General features: G+C 49.7%; 1 non-coding gene across 2 annotated transcripts in view; it reads left to right on the plus strand.

The window, feature by feature from the left end:
• The window catches only part of LOC104848389, a 31299-nt gene extending 18556 nt beyond the window's left edge, over positions 1-12743 (plus strand). For both annotated transcript variants that reach the window (XR_004516808.1, XR_004516809.1), the window contains exon 3: positions 12342-12743. This is a non-coding gene — a transcript (uncharacterized LOC104848389). The remainder of the gene's footprint in view (positions 1-12341) is intronic.
• The last annotated feature ends 2212 nt before the right edge of the window (positions 12744-14955 follow it).

A 14955-nucleotide genomic window follows, 5' to 3' on the forward strand; every position in this document is an offset into this window, starting at 1 on the left:
CCTAGTCCCGCAGAAAGTCTAGCTTTAGTGGAGTGTCCCCAGCACTGCAGGACTGGCTCCTGTGTGGTTGGGTGTGCCCCGCCTTTGCACACTGAGCCTCACTTCTTGGGTTCCTCCTGAGTACTTCTGAGCTGAGGCCCTCGGCACTCCAACTCCTAATGTGTCTGGTTTCCTTCTGTTCTGCAAGTTTGGGCTTGAGAGTACAGCCCAGTAGTCTTCCTCAGCTGCCGAGACCAGTTAGGATGTCTGCCTCTTGAGCTGTGTGCTGGGGGCATGCTTTCCCCTGCGTGGCAAACCGTGGAAGTGCAGGGCTGTCCTCACTGGATTCTCCAGCGCCTGCCCTGCCAGACGGGAGCTGCGGAGCCCCAGCTGTGTGCATGCAGTGCTGATCTGTGTCAGAGAGGGGGCAGCTGTAGGCCCTGGGCTTGAGCACCTCTACTGGCCCACGTCCGAGAGGGCTGGCTACTCTCTGCTGCCCCTCAGTGTGTCTGGGGGAGCTGGGAGTGTAGGGTTCCCTGTAAAACCCTTCCCAGCTGGGTGTGGGGCCTTTGTGCTGCACAGTTGCTGGCCCCCAGGCTCTTTGCTGTCTTTCTTGGAGTCTTGCGGCCCCCATGACCCCATTGCCTACTCTGGAGGAGTATCAATCATGTGGCCCTTTCAACTTGCTGCAGTGTGTGGGGACTGCTTGCACCAGGGGCTGGGGACAGAGACAAACCTTTTTATTTTTCCCAGAAAATATGCCCTCGTCACGTTGGTAAAATTATACACCACACACTGTGCTAGGTCTGGTTCTGGAGGGGAAGTTCCCATGCTCTCTTGTTGAAGCAGATTAACTGGCACGTTAAAGAGCCTTCTCCTAGAGAGGGGTCACTCACGTCTACTACTTCGTAGGTGTCCAGCAGACAGAAGATTGCAGAAGGCCCACGATGCTTTTGGGTTTCTTACAGTCAGAGTGGTTGTCTCAAGGATAAGCCAGGAGGTAATAATTTTCACTTGACTTTTGTGGTAACACAATTGTGTTTTTCAAAGGACTGTAGCTTTTTTTGAGCTAGAAGTATGAATTTCAGATAATGTATTCAAGACTTTTAAAAAGCTCAGCCCAGACATTAGAGAGGAAGGTGTTGGGATGGCTGTGTTCACAGGAGGGAAAGGACGGGAATTGTGCAGCACACATGTGTGCCTGGTAGTCGGCAGAAAGTGGGGGAGTTCTCTGATGAGCTCCCCCTTCTCGGAGGCACCAGAGTGGAGGACTGGCCGTGAGTCAGGGCGGTACACATGGGAGGGGCACTGTAGCTGCCACATGGTGAGTTGGTGCAAGGCCCAGTGGTGACCATGAAAACCGTGGTGTCTGTGAGTTCCTCTGTTATCACAGCAAGGCCAAGATTGGGTTGGGGTGGGTCAGATGTCATCCAGGTGGAAGGCCTCTTTATCCTTTAGCCATTTCCATTTGGAAGGACTCAGTCCTGTGGGAAGTCAGCTTTCGCCCCTCCACATGCAGCACCTGAGTAACCGAGCCCTGGGGACAGTTGCACACCCAGCCTTGGTTCTGCCAGCAGTCTGCTGAGTGTACACAGCGGTCCCAGGCCCTGTCGGGTCTTTTGGCTGTCCTGGCCCCGCTTACCCTGTCCCTCTGCATGGATGACCTTGCTTCCTACTGGAGGGCAGCCAGCGCTTGCCCTCTCAACACAGGTTCACTGTGCTTCCTGCCTTCACCTCTGTTGCTGGAGGCCATCCTGCCTCTGCCCAGGCGTTGGAGCCTGCCACTGCCTGCCTTTTCTGTGATTGCTCTCTGCTCTGGTTTTAGTTTTTCTCTTGGTGGAATTCCTCTCCATTTTTCCTTTTCTTAAGCTTTTCCTTGAGGTGCAACACGAAAAAGGTCACAGATGTAGAGCCAGAGCAAGTGAACTCTTCTCACTGTGAGGTGAGCACACCCTTGTCATAAGGGTCCTGGGACCTCTGCTTCTTTCTGAGCTTAGCCTCACTACTTTGTGACAGACCCATCTGGCCGGTGTGTGAGCTTCATGTAAATGCACCACACGGTGATGCTCCTGCGCTTGGCTTCTGGACGGGGTCACCCAGTGTTGGGCTTCAGTGAGCAGAGTCCCGGCATCCTCACCTGCACCTGGTCTTCTTCCCTGAGCCGTCTCATTCCTGTCATTCACGTGAATAGGGAAGAAGGTTATGTCTGATGCCATCAGATGCCATAAATTGGTGCTTCGTGATGTCTTGACAGCTCAGTGCCAAGTCCTTGACATCTACCTTTGAATGTCACAAGCATGTCTGAAGTGAAAATCGTGATCTTAATCTGTAAACCTTGGTCTTTTCTGGAGTTTTTGGTCTTAATGAATGGCTCCATCCAGTTACCTGAACAAAAAACTGAAGGCCTTGGCATTTCCTTCTCCTTTACCTTTTGTGTTCAGCCTGTCCCCGAACCTCGTGGACTTTCTTCTCACATCTCCCACGGCTGTGGTCCATCGTTTCCAGCCCAGACTGTTCAGGCGATCCCCTGACGTGCTACCCCATACGGTCTTTGCTTTCCACGCATCTGGTAATTTCTGTACATCATACTTACTAAAAATGTGAATCTGATGTTATAAAACTTTTTTTTTCTCAGTTTTTAACAGTACATGCTTGTGACATGTAGTAAATTACTTACCATGGGGAATTGGCATGTACACATATCACATCTTGATCCTTTTTACTCCTTCCTTTTCCCCCATCCCTAGATCTGCTTCCTCTCTGAAAACCAACCCTTAATTCCTTGATCCTTTGTATTGCTTTTTTTAGTCTCAATTTTATTGATTTCCACTCAGATCTTCGTAATTTCTTCTGTTGGAAGATTGGGATTGTTGGCTTTCTGGGGCATTGAGATGCACCATTGGGCTCTTTACTCAGGATCACGCTGTTCTTCCTGTGTGTTTATTTACAGCTGTGAACTTCCCTCCTAGAATTGCTTTCCCTGCGTCCCAAAGGTTTTGCTGTGTTGAACTTCTATTGTCATTTGATTCTAGCGGCTTTTTTCTTCCTTCATTTCTTCTGTGATCTATTGATTATTCGACAGTGTATTACCTAATCTCCACGTTTCTGTGGCTTCTTTTGCTGTTGATTTCTTATTTCATTCTGCTATGATCTGATAAGCAGGGGATTGTTCCATTTCCTTTGTATTTATCTAAGTGTGCTTTATGGCATTAGATATGGTCTCTTGGAAAAAGTTCCATGTGCTCTTGAGAAAAATGTGTACTCTATTGTTGGGTCAAAGACTAGATATGTGTTCGTTTGTTCAGTGGTTTAACTCCAGAGTTTCAATTTTCTTTCTGCCTGATTGACCTAATTATGAGAGTGGGTTATTGAAGTCTCCCACTATGATTGTATTACTGTCTGTCTTTTTGAATCCAATTTTAAGAAGTTTTATATTTATGAAGTTGAGTGTGCTGATGTTTGGTACATAGATAGTCACGTACAATTGTTCTTTCTTCCTGCCGAATCGTTCCCTTTACCAGAATGTAATGGCCATGTTTGTCTCTTCTGATCAATTTTGGTTTGATGTCTGCTGTGTTTGAGAAAAAGACAGCTCCCCTCATTTTGGGGTATCATTTTGAGTATCATTGTCCATCCTTTGACTTTGAGTTTGTGTGCTTCCTTTTGGACAGGCAGTGTTTTCTGTAGGCAGTCTCTGCTTACATGTTGTTTCCTTTCGTCTGGTCTGCCAGTCTGTCTTTGGATTGGGGAGTCGAGACCATGAGAGAATTATTATTGTGAGGGCTGATTCCTTTATTGTTTTCCTTTTTGTTTAATTCCTCTTCCAGATTGATGTATATTTACCTTTGTGCTATCCCTTTAAATATTTTCTGCAATACTGGCTTAGTGGTCATGTATTTCTTTAGGTTTTATTTGTTGTAGAAAATCTTAGCTTCCCTGTCAGTTTGTTTGTTTGTTTTTGGTACTGGGGATCAAACTTGGGTCCTTGCGCTTGTGGCTCTCTATCAATTTTGAAGGCTGATTTTGCAAGATATAAAAGTCTGGGTTGATAATTGTTTTAGGATTTGAAATACTACTCCAAGCTCTCCTGGCCTTTAAGGTTTGTGCTGAAAAATCTGCTGCTATTGTGATGGGATTGCCTTTGTAGATTATTTGTTGTTTTTCTCTAGCAGCTTTCAGTATTCTCTTGTTGAATTTCTGGAATTTTGATCATGATGTGTCCTGAGAGGTTCTCTTCTGTTTGTGGTTATTTGGGGTTCTATAAGCTCTTGTATTTGAATATTGAATTCTTTCCCTAGATTTGGAAAAAATTTTAGTGTGATTTCATTGAACAAATTTTTTATAACTTGAGTTGTCTTGTTATTTTTTCTTTATTCCTCTAATTCTAAAGGTTTTTTTGGTTTGTTGTTTGCTTATTTGTTTACTTTTGCAGCTGTTGGGTCCAGCTTGCACGGTTTCTCGTAGTTTTTAGGGTATTTTTGAATTTATGATCTAGATCATCTTGTCTGCTGTTTCTGACCCTCGGTCCTCAATTGATCAAGTCAGCCACCTTTGTTTTGCTCTGGGTTTTTCCTATTTATCTGTGCTTGATTTCTTGTCATACTTTCTTTTTTTCCCCCCGTTGAGTTTATTGGTACATTTTAGGTATACAGTACAGTTACATTCATCATTGGGATCTGTATCTCTTATCACACTTTCTGATTCTTTCCAGAGTGGACATCCGTGTCTTGTGTTGTCTTACTGAACTCAGTTAGCTTATTGTTTGCAATAAGCAAGATAAAAATATCAAAGAGTAAAAGAAAAGTTAATAAAATTAAGTAAAAGCAAAAAGACAAGAAGAAAATAAAAAACTAAAAACAAAGAGCAGAAAATAAGAAAACTCCCCCTCAAAAAAAAAGAGAGAAATGAGTCCAAAAAATTGCTCTGTGTTTGGATGCATGGCTGCTTTCCAGGGCCTGAGGTACTGGGCTCCACCAGATGCAGGTGGTATGCGGCACCAGTGGGGCTGTTTGGCCTCTGCCCTGTCCTGGCTGTGGGAGCTGCGTCCTCACTGGTGTGATGTTGGCCTTGGGGCTGTGTGCACCCCAGGGCTTGGTGTCTGTGCCTTTCCATGTGCCCGAGTGGCTGCTCTCCGACTGGCTTTATGGCCTGTGGGCTTGTGAGGTGCCTCCCACGCTCTAGAGGCCACTTTGTCCTGACACCCCAGGGAGGGGCAGCTGTCCATGCCCCGGCTCATCCCTTGCCGTGTGGGCAGGTGGAAGAACAAACAGACCACCAAGCCTGCACTGGAGGAGGGTGGTAACGGGGCCATGCAGTCTCGTGGACCTGGTGTCGGCACCTTCTCGGGAAATCCTGCGTCCAGCCTGGCTTCTTACCCGCCACGTCCTCTGCAGCCTGAGCTTGCGCTTAAACTTCCCAGGGGTCTCTAAGAGGTCTGCCCTTTTCTGTGCCCATCTCCCACCCAGTCACTGTGGTAGGGGGACCCCAGAGACCCTGAAGTGTGGTGCTGGTGACTCCTGATTCCCAGAGTGGGTCAGTCTTCCCAAGCGGCTGCTGATCATTTCACTCTCAAGTGTGGCGGACACTGCTCAACTCTGGGCTGCCATGCAGAGGAAGTCACTTTCCAAGTCATGCGCCTCCATTGTGTTTGCAGCTGACAGTAACTGTGGGCTTTCCTTGGGGCCAGAGCTGCGGACTCTGTTCGGCCTGACTTGTGTTTGTGCTCAGGCCCTCTTCCCTGGGAGCCGGGGTCAGTATCCAGCCCACTTTGTCCTTCCTCTTCATTCTTCAGTTTCTCTGTGGTTTCTGAGCGTTGGGATTCCAGGTCCTGGAGAAAGGGGTATTGTGCTGCCAACCTTCATACCACCATTTCTAATGTCCCGTTGCCAGACTTTAAACCGAACCCAGCTGACCACTTGCTTGCCGTGTACTTGCTCCCAGGGTAGCGACCCCCTCCGCATCTCCTGTGCCCCCCCACTCCCGTTACCTCTTGCCATGGTCCTTTGTGGTCTTGTGCTGTTTCTTCCTGCCACATGTCTCCTCTTCACTCTGCAGTGTCCTCCTTCTGGGTGGGAGCCCAGACCCCACTTTCTGAGTTACACCCCTCTACTGTATTTACAGCTGAAAACTGAGTTTTACGCCCCAGCGAGCCCCACCCTGGAGCCGCTTTGGAGCAGAACTCAGAGATCCGAGTTCTTCCTTCTGTGGGCCCCCTTGGGTGCACTCAGGAGGGCTTGCAGTCCCCTTGGCCAGACTGAACACCCCGTAGCCTCTGGTGGTTGAACAACGTGTGGGAGACAAAACACAAGTTCCCTGATGTCCTGCTGGTCACGGAGCGAGGCAGCCAGGGAACCTCAGGTGGGAGCAACAAAACACTGCAGCTGTGCCAGACCTGAAGAAGACACTGCCCCAAGAGAGAGGAGAGGGGTGCGGTGGAGGCAGGTCCATCAGGGGAGGGACGTGGTCTGTGTTGGAAGGGTGGGTGATTGTTGGCAGAGGGCAGGACAGTAGGATCGAGACGGAAAGCTGAGAGCTAGGGTCTTGCAGGGCTCAAGTCTCGGAGGGAGAGCCGTGGACAAGGCGGGATGGAGAGGGTGGAGATTGGCTGGTGGAGAGGACAGAAGCAGAACTGCGGGTGACGGGTGAGTGGCTGGAGGTGCTACTGTTTGAGCGGCAGTAGAGCGAGAGGGTCGGAAGTGTTTGGGCCGGAAAGGACCACGGGGAATCTTGGGAGCCTGCACTAGGGTGGCTCGTTAGGCCTCATGACCAGATGAGATTCTGAGGAAGAGGGTAGTCTCAAGAGACGGGGTCTGCAGTGGAGCCTTGGAGCACCCCAGCATTTAGAAGGGGGTGGTGGTGGACTTGGCAGGAAAGGAAGGGAGGTGCTGGGTTGGAAGGTGTGTCCAGAAGGCACGGCCACCTCCCATCCAGCGGACAGGGCAAGGGTGCGGGTGCTGAGGGCTGAGGTGGGGCTGTGAAGCCTGAAGACCTGACCCTGCCCCTCGCCCTAAGTGGGGTGAACCCATGTTCAGAAACTCAGCTTTTTGCTGTTCTACAAGAGGCACACTGCCCTGGGAGCTGTGTGCTGAGGATAGGTGGGCTAGAGTCCCCAGAACTCCTCCGCAGCAGCCATCATAGTTTTCAAGCAGGAGATAATACTGGACACCATCACCTGGCCTTCAGTTCCCAAAGCTCGATCCTTCACATTTTGACTGATACTACATGAAATCGGGTGCGAGATGCCAAATGGTATTAGGTGATGTGCTTGCCTGAAGCTCTCAGGTGAAGCGTGGGTTTGTTTTAAAATTCAATTCATTTAGTTGAACTTCATTCAGCGACTGCCCCTCAGGTTCCCACTTGGGCAGTGGCATTGGCACCTCTCCCCCCCACGCGCCCCGCCACCACTGTGAGCCTCGTCAGCCATGCCACCTCTGCCCAGGGCCGGCCCGACACCCCGCACCTCCCTGTGTATTCTCTGCAGGCCTCACCTCCCCAGCTGGCCTGCAGCGTTAGCAGCTCCGTGTCCGTCCTCATGCCAAGGTCGCAGCTTTGTGTGCAGGGCAGCATTACTTGGGCCGACGTGGCTGGATGTGGGTACAGTGTGCCGCCCTTCCTCCCCCGGCTGTGTGGCTGCAGTTCTCAGGATGTGGCTGGAGCTTCTTGATTCTCTTCCTGCCTGCATCGAGGGTCATCCAGAGCCGAACCCCTCCTGCAGCCTTCTGGACCACCTTAACAGCTGGCATTCCTCTGACATGTCAGTTGTCCTTGTGCCAGGCCCAGTGGACATTGCCCTTCAGTGCCACCCTGCCCTCTGGAGACTGGCACACCTGCTTAGAGTTTCTGGCTTCCAACCATAGGATTGTTATATCAAGGAAGTTATGAAAAACTAGAGACCCACCTTGTTTTTTCCTCAGTGGATTTTTTTGGGTGGGAGTTAGCTGTTTAAAAGGGAGTAATGTGTGAAGGGGAGATAGGGATGTATGTTACGTGACCCACAATTCAGTGCCTACATTTAGTCCCCTGCCCCCAGCCCAGTGTCTTCGCATTTTTCCCAGGCAGGGGCTGCTACTGTCATGTTCTGCTTCAAGGGCTGCAGGCTCAGGCTGCAAACAGGGATTCTGAGTCCTCATTCTACCTTCCTCTTGCCCAGAGGGGCTCCCTGCTCTGGAGTCTGCTGGAGGAAATGCAAATGCTGCAGCAGATTCCTGCCACATGGCACCTTCAGGTCAGCAGGTGTAGACTACGGGGCCTGGAGCAGCCCATCCATCCTGTGTCCCCGGCCATAGATGCCCTTCCCAGTGATGTGGCCCAGAGCAGATATTCTCTTGGGAAAGTTTCCTGGTATTTAAGACTTGTTTTTGTATATTTCCTGCATCTTAGCATCAGTTAATTATCTGCTTTTCCCTTCCTTTTACCTGTGCTGAGAGGTCAGCACTGACACACAGATTTTCGTTGGTTTGAGTCTTGTTGAGCACAGACCTGGCGGATCACTGCAGGGAGGCAGGAAAGACTCTGCCAGGGAGGGTAGACTGCTGTTCACACAGTGAAGTGTTACACTTTGATGTGTTCAGGAACTTAGCTCTTGAGTTCTTTTCAGATGCAGGTGTGGTGCACACCTGAGGCCATAGGTGCAGAATCTGAGCATTGCCCTTGGCAGTCAGGCTACTACTTCAGAGGTGGGGTGCCTGGCTCCTCAAGTTAGAGGGTGTCTAGCCATCCTGTTACACGTCTTCTCAATCCACTCTTCTTCTAGGGTGTTGAGCATTATGTGCTTGGGAGTCTCTGCCCCCCAGGTTGCAGCCTCCTCAATCGTGTAGCTGATCGGGCAGTGCCAGCTCAGGAAGGTACCTGGTGGTGAGCCTATTTGCCATTTGTTTGCCTTTCCAGTCTTCTGGTGGTCTCTTGGGACATTTTCTGGATTTTTTTTGCTTTATTTTCACTTTATTTATTTGCTTTATTTATAATTGTCATTGTCGCTTGTGCCCCTGCACCTACCTTGCCACGTGGTGAGACTGTGGATGTGAGACTGCCTGACTCCTCAAGAGAAGCTCTGCTGGGTACACATAGGGCAACTGCAGGAGTCCCTGGGCCCTTCTGAGCTGCACAGCTTCCCAAGAGGCCAGCCCTGTTGAACGCCCACACCCTTGCCACCTGATTTCCTAGATCGGCACTGGGTTGGCTTGTGAGGGGTAAGCCCAGTGGCCTTGCTTCCTTTGTCCTCTGCTGCAAACTGTACAAGAAGACATAGTGGAGGGAAGGGGTGGCAGAGAAAGCTGCACAGCCCGTGGCCACAGGGTTGGGGGACGAATAACAACACACCCTTCCTGGTCTGCACACAAGCTTTTGGGGCACATTTCACATCTAAACCATACCATTGTGCATCTCATTATGCAAAATGCAATTAGTCCATCTTTAAGGGTTGCCAAAGTCAAGACAACTGACACTTTTCCCTCCTGAAAAATCCCAAGAACAAACTTAACTGTGAGTCCCTGTGAAAATTACAAAGGAAGCTAAATTCCTTCCGAATACAGTGACACAGAGTAAATGTTCAAACTCCAAGAGGGAGGAATAGGAGACTAGAAAGGAACTGAGCCAGAGCAAGACTCAGATGCAACAGGGTGAACGTTAAATGCTGTAAGTTCAGTGCAGTGCCCAGGATAGGTTTTGGTGAGATGTGAGCTCCCAAGGGGCTGGGCAGCCCCATCCCTGTGCCCTTGCTGGTTGCCCCTCCTGGCTTCTGCCTTGGATTGGCTCTGCTTGCTTTCTGTGGTTTTCCTCGCAGATGTTGACATTCCTGGCATCTCCAGTCCGCACTGCGCCTTTGGCTTCTCGCAGCTTCCTGCATCACCCTGTTAGTGGGACCCTGCCTGGTCTCTCAGGCCTTCCTCTGAATCTGGGTGGAAGCCTCCGTGCCCCCACAGCTCTTGCATTCTGCCTGCCTGAAAAACCAGCACCATGGGGATGATGCCAGAGTCTCCCACCAGCTCCAGCAGTAGCCAGGCCCCATAGCTACAGTGCTTGGGTGATTAAATTCAGGGCACCCTGCATTGTCTTCTCAAAGCAAAGCCTTTCAAAATTTACCCTTCACACTTTTGAGCCTATGATGGGTGTGGTCTGGCTATTTCCTGAGGTCCCTTCGAAGCATCTTTCCTATTGTCTGATATGAAGTACTTGGTTTCTTTTCACTGGCAGTAGTAATCTCTTTAGTAACCACACTGTCCTCGGCCCCCAGCTTTCCAGGTGCTTCTTTTCTGATGAAACTACAAAATTTTCATGGCTTTCAGCATCACTTTTTTACTGCTTCGGATCTGTTTTGACAGCTAATGAATGAATCGAAGGTTCTGTTTTTAAATTAAATTTTATATTACAGGATTTTTTCCCCTTTGATTTTATGCTTGTGTCCGCTTTTCTTATCATGAGTATTGCTTCCTGGCAGTGTTAGCATAAGTTGCTCGTGTGTGTGGTCCCCGCGGCTTCGTCTGCAGAGTGCGTTCCTGGTATGTGTGGTTGGCGCTCTGCTCAGGAGTTGCGTTGGCTGTGTCACCCACGTAGTGGCAGCTTCATTCTGTTTGCAACTTCAGGGATTTTTTTTTCTTTTCTATTTAGGTTTGCTTTTTGAATATATAAACATGTATGTGTATGTTTCCAAAGACAGAACTGTGAAATGTGGCGTATTTTAGAGAATTTTTAACTATATTTCCTTCCTCCCCCAAGGTTGTCATAAAGGGAAGTTTTAGGTTCTCTTTCGCCGTGTTTATTTTTATATACAACAGTGAAGCTATAATGCATTTGCATTTCCTTCCTTCTCTCACAGACAGTGCTGTGGAATGTGTGCTGCTCCATGCCTTGCTGTTCCCTCCTAGCACAGCACTTGTCCTTGCTCCGCCTGTGTGATGGCTGAGTGGTGTTACCTGGGCAGGGAAAGGTGCCAGACTCGCTCCCATGCACTCTGTGCCTGGTGATGGGCTGGGGGGTGGCCTGTGGTTTTGCTGCAACAGACGACACTGCCTTGAAAATGACCTGCGACCTCAGTTGCCTCCTGTTTACCGGTGGATCTTTGGGTTCGATTTCTAGATGTGTGCTTACTAGGACAAAGATAGATGCGTATGTAGTTCTTCTAGACATAGCTGTGATTTTACTGAATTCTGAGTAGGTGAATGTCACAGTCCTCCCACGTAGGTGTAGCCCAGTTTACTTTGCATTTCGATGATGTTGAAAAAGTCTCCTTGGTCACCCGCGCGCCCTGTCTTTGTGACGAGTGCATTATTGAAAGCGTCACTTTAGGATCTCTCGATTTGATTTAGTTAAACTGAGTACCACTGTAGAGAATACGAAGATGAAAAATCAGTGCTGAGATGGTCCTAACCCTCCAGAGAGTTCAGGTAGAGGATTCAGGACTTATTTTCTTCTTTTATCGCCTCCTCGTTCTATTTGTTGTAATTGTTGTCTTCTGTAGTCTATCAAAAGTTTGGGAAGTAGCCAGGCATGGTGGCACACGCCTGTAATCCCAGCATTTGGGAGGCTGAGGCAGGAGGATCACTGTGAATTCAAGACCAGCCTGGGCTACATAGTGAGTTCCAGGTCAGTCTCACTACATAGTGAGACCCTGTCTCAAAAAAAAGACTGGGAAGCATATCCTCACTGTTCCCCCGAATGGAGCAGGCTGCCGTGGGGTGGACGAAGGTGTCCTAACAGACTCCGTGGTACGCTCAGCAGATGTTAATTGAACATCTCTCTCTGCTGGAACATAGCAGTTCTCTCTCATAGTGCTTACATCCTGGTGCAGGAGATGGATCAAAACACAAGGAACAGAAATGATTGCCAGTGTACAGAGTCCACCCAGGACTTTCTTGAGGCAGTGCAGGGCTAGCTGACCCATATAACCCTACTAGAGGGGTGGGGTGGCTCCAAACTGGGAACCCCAAGTGCAAAGGCCCTGGGGCAGGATGCGATCTGCCCCACGTGGGAACTGGCCACACACAGTGAGCAGCAGAAGAGAGCGAGGGCTGGGTCAGGCAGGGCCTTGGACTTTAAGATAAGGAAACCATGGATGGTTTAGCAAGGGAGTGTTTGCTACCAACTTATCATGCAAATATTTTTTCTATAAATTAGAATGCAAATCACATATGAAGCATTGCTCTCCTAAATCAGCAGCATTGTTACTGCCTGATGTTTAGAGTGGCTCTTTTCCTGGTTATCCCCTTTTACAAGATAGCTGCATCTCGCACTGGGATGTTGATGGCCTCTTTCCTTTCTCAGTAGCATTTCCCCCGATGGCAGTTAGGTGACTGCAGGGCAGTTTGGGTTGGGTTATGTGCTCAGCCTTGAGCAGCAGCGTGATCTCTGCACATTTTCTTCTTCAGACCTGCAGACCCGGGAGACGGCCCTCGGGAGGAGAGCAAAGGGAGCTGCTTCCCCAGGACCAGAAGAGGTGTGTGGTGTTTCTGTCACGTTACAAGATAGACGAGGGCAGCAGCAGCTTTCCGGACAAAGGCGTTGACTGACTTGAGTTTCCGTTGCAGAAGACTGGCGCACCATCCTTTCTCTGGAGCAAGACACCGTCAGGGAGCTGCTTGTAGGGGGGCTTTCTGTCTGATGTGGAGGAGGTGGAGCAACCCTCGGCCAGCTGGGCCATCTCACCCTGCGCATCTGGGGACACGTCCGCCCTTTCTCTAGACGTGACGAGTCTGAGGTTGCTCTCTCAGAAGATTCTGGGGGCTCAGACACGCAGAGGTTTGCACATTGGAATGTTGAAAACTCAGGAACAAAAAGAAGTTCTGTGTGGATGAGTTGCGAGTTGATGTGGAAATAAATGTCACTTTATGACCAGTAGGAAGCCTGAGTGAGGGACACTATGCAGGAGGAAGCCTTCCGTAGAAAGACAGGCAGGGAAAAGCTTAGGCTGACCTTGAACTTGCCCCACAGAGCAAGCCTGAGATAGACTGCCAGCATGGCCAGATAAGAGACTTGGTGAAGCAGCCCTGAACCGGAGTAGCTGTAAAGAAATTTTCTCCTGTAAATCACGATACCAAATAGGAAAAATGATCTACAAGTGCCCCATGTGTAGGGAATTTTTCTCTGAGAGAGCAGACCTTTTTATGCATCAGAAAATCCACACAGCTGAGAAGCCCCATAAATGTGACAAGTGTGATAAGGGTTTCTTTCACATATCAGAACTTCACATTCACTGGCGAGACCACACAGGAGAGAAGGTCTATAAATGCGATGATTGTGGCAAGGATTTCAGCACTACAACAAAACTCAATAGACATAAGAAAATCCACACAGTGGAGAAGCCCTATAAATGTTACGAGTGTGGCAAAGCCTTCAATTGGAGCTCGCATCTGCAAATTCATATGAGAGTCCACACAGGAGAGAAGCCCTATGTCTGTAGTGAGTGTGGCAGGGGCTTCAGTAATAGTTCAAACCTTTGCATGCACCAGAGGGTCCACACGGGTGAGAAACCCTTCAAATGTGAAGAGTGTGGGAAGGCCTTTCGGCACACCTCCAGTCTCTGCATGCACCAGAGGGTCCACACCGGAGAGAAACCCTATAAGTGCTACGAGTGTGGGAAGGCCTTCAGCCAGAGCTCCAGCCTCTGCATCCACCAGAGAGTGCACACAGGAGAGAAACCCTATAGGTGTTGTGGGTGTGGGAAGGCCTTCAGCCAGAGCTCCAGCCTCTGTATACACCAGAGAGTGCACACAGGAGAGAAACCTTTTAAGTGTGATGAGTGTGGGAAGGCCTTCAGCCAGAGCACTAGCCTCTGCATCCACCAGAGAGTGCACACCAAGGAGAGAAACCATCTCAAAATATCAGTTATATAAAACGTTTTGCTAAGAGTTAAAAATCTTAAAACCCATAAGTGCCACTAGGAAGGAAACCCTGTATATACCACATTGACCCAAGAAAGATCTACAGCAGTCCCCAGCAGATTGTTCCTTTTGAGGAGGCTTAGGCGAGGTTCCTTTTTAGGCTCGTTGATTCATGCCAAGTGTGTTACACACCTGGACTGTGAACGTGGGAGCCCTCTGAGCAGGTGCCCGAGACCGGATCCTGCATCCCGTCACGGTTGTGCACTCCCGGGACCTGGCACGATGCCTCAGTAGTTGAGATGCTGCCCAAAGCCTGGGAGCTGGGCCAGGCCTCCTGAGCCTCTTCAGCCTGCTGTCCTGACACGTGCGATCCCGCCCTCCTTCCTCTCGGTCCCCGCCTGGTCAGTGTGTTTGAAGAGGGACAGCTCCCACTCCCAACATGTTTGCTATTTCTGAGGTTGCTATGTGACACGGCTCCAGCACCGCTTCCCGTTTGTCCCATTATTCCTCCGTTCACTTGTCCTCGTGTGTCGAGTCCCACCCCTTCCTAGATGGCATTCAGCTTGATTCAGACTTGAGGTGACGCATCACACCCACCCACTAGGCCTGTCAGGAGCCCTGGCCGGCGATCGTGCGCTGGAACGTTAGTTCTGTGGACTCTGGTGACCACTGTCTCTGTGGTAGACTCGCTAGTGGCTGCACCACGTATTTTGAACTCAAATTTCTTTGAGGGGGGATAGCTGAGTGTAAGCAGGAGGAAGGAGCGAGCAGAGTGTGAACCTTTGTCCCTCCAGAGTTGCTTTCTCTGTACCAGGGGTGCCCTCAGGAGAAGGGTAGGGAGCCACTCGCGATCGTGTTGCTGTTCTGTCACCCGGGCAGTGATGTAGAGGAGTCCTTGGTTCTGCGCACCAGCTCCTTTTTGGGCGTGAATGTCTGTTCTCCTGTCATTTGCATTCTTCATTCATTAAGCAAACATTGAACGCCAGGGTGCCGGGCATGCCCGAGTCAGACAAGGTCCCTGCTGTCATGGAGTTTATTTCTGGTGGAGGACACAGATGATAAGCAAGTAAACAAATAATGTAGTTTGAGGTAGTGGGTAAGTGCTATGAAGAAAATAAACTAGGGTGGTGATGTAGAGTGGGGGGTGGGGGTGGGTGGCGTT

This window comes from Fukomys damarensis, unplaced genomic scaffold (genome assembly GCF_012274545.1).
Source record: "Fukomys damarensis isolate Sample0158 unplaced genomic scaffold, DMR_v1.0_HiC HiC_scaffold_12, whole genome shotgun sequence".
NCBI classification, from domain to species: Eukaryota; Metazoa; Chordata; class Mammalia; order Rodentia; family Bathyergidae; genus Fukomys; species Fukomys damarensis.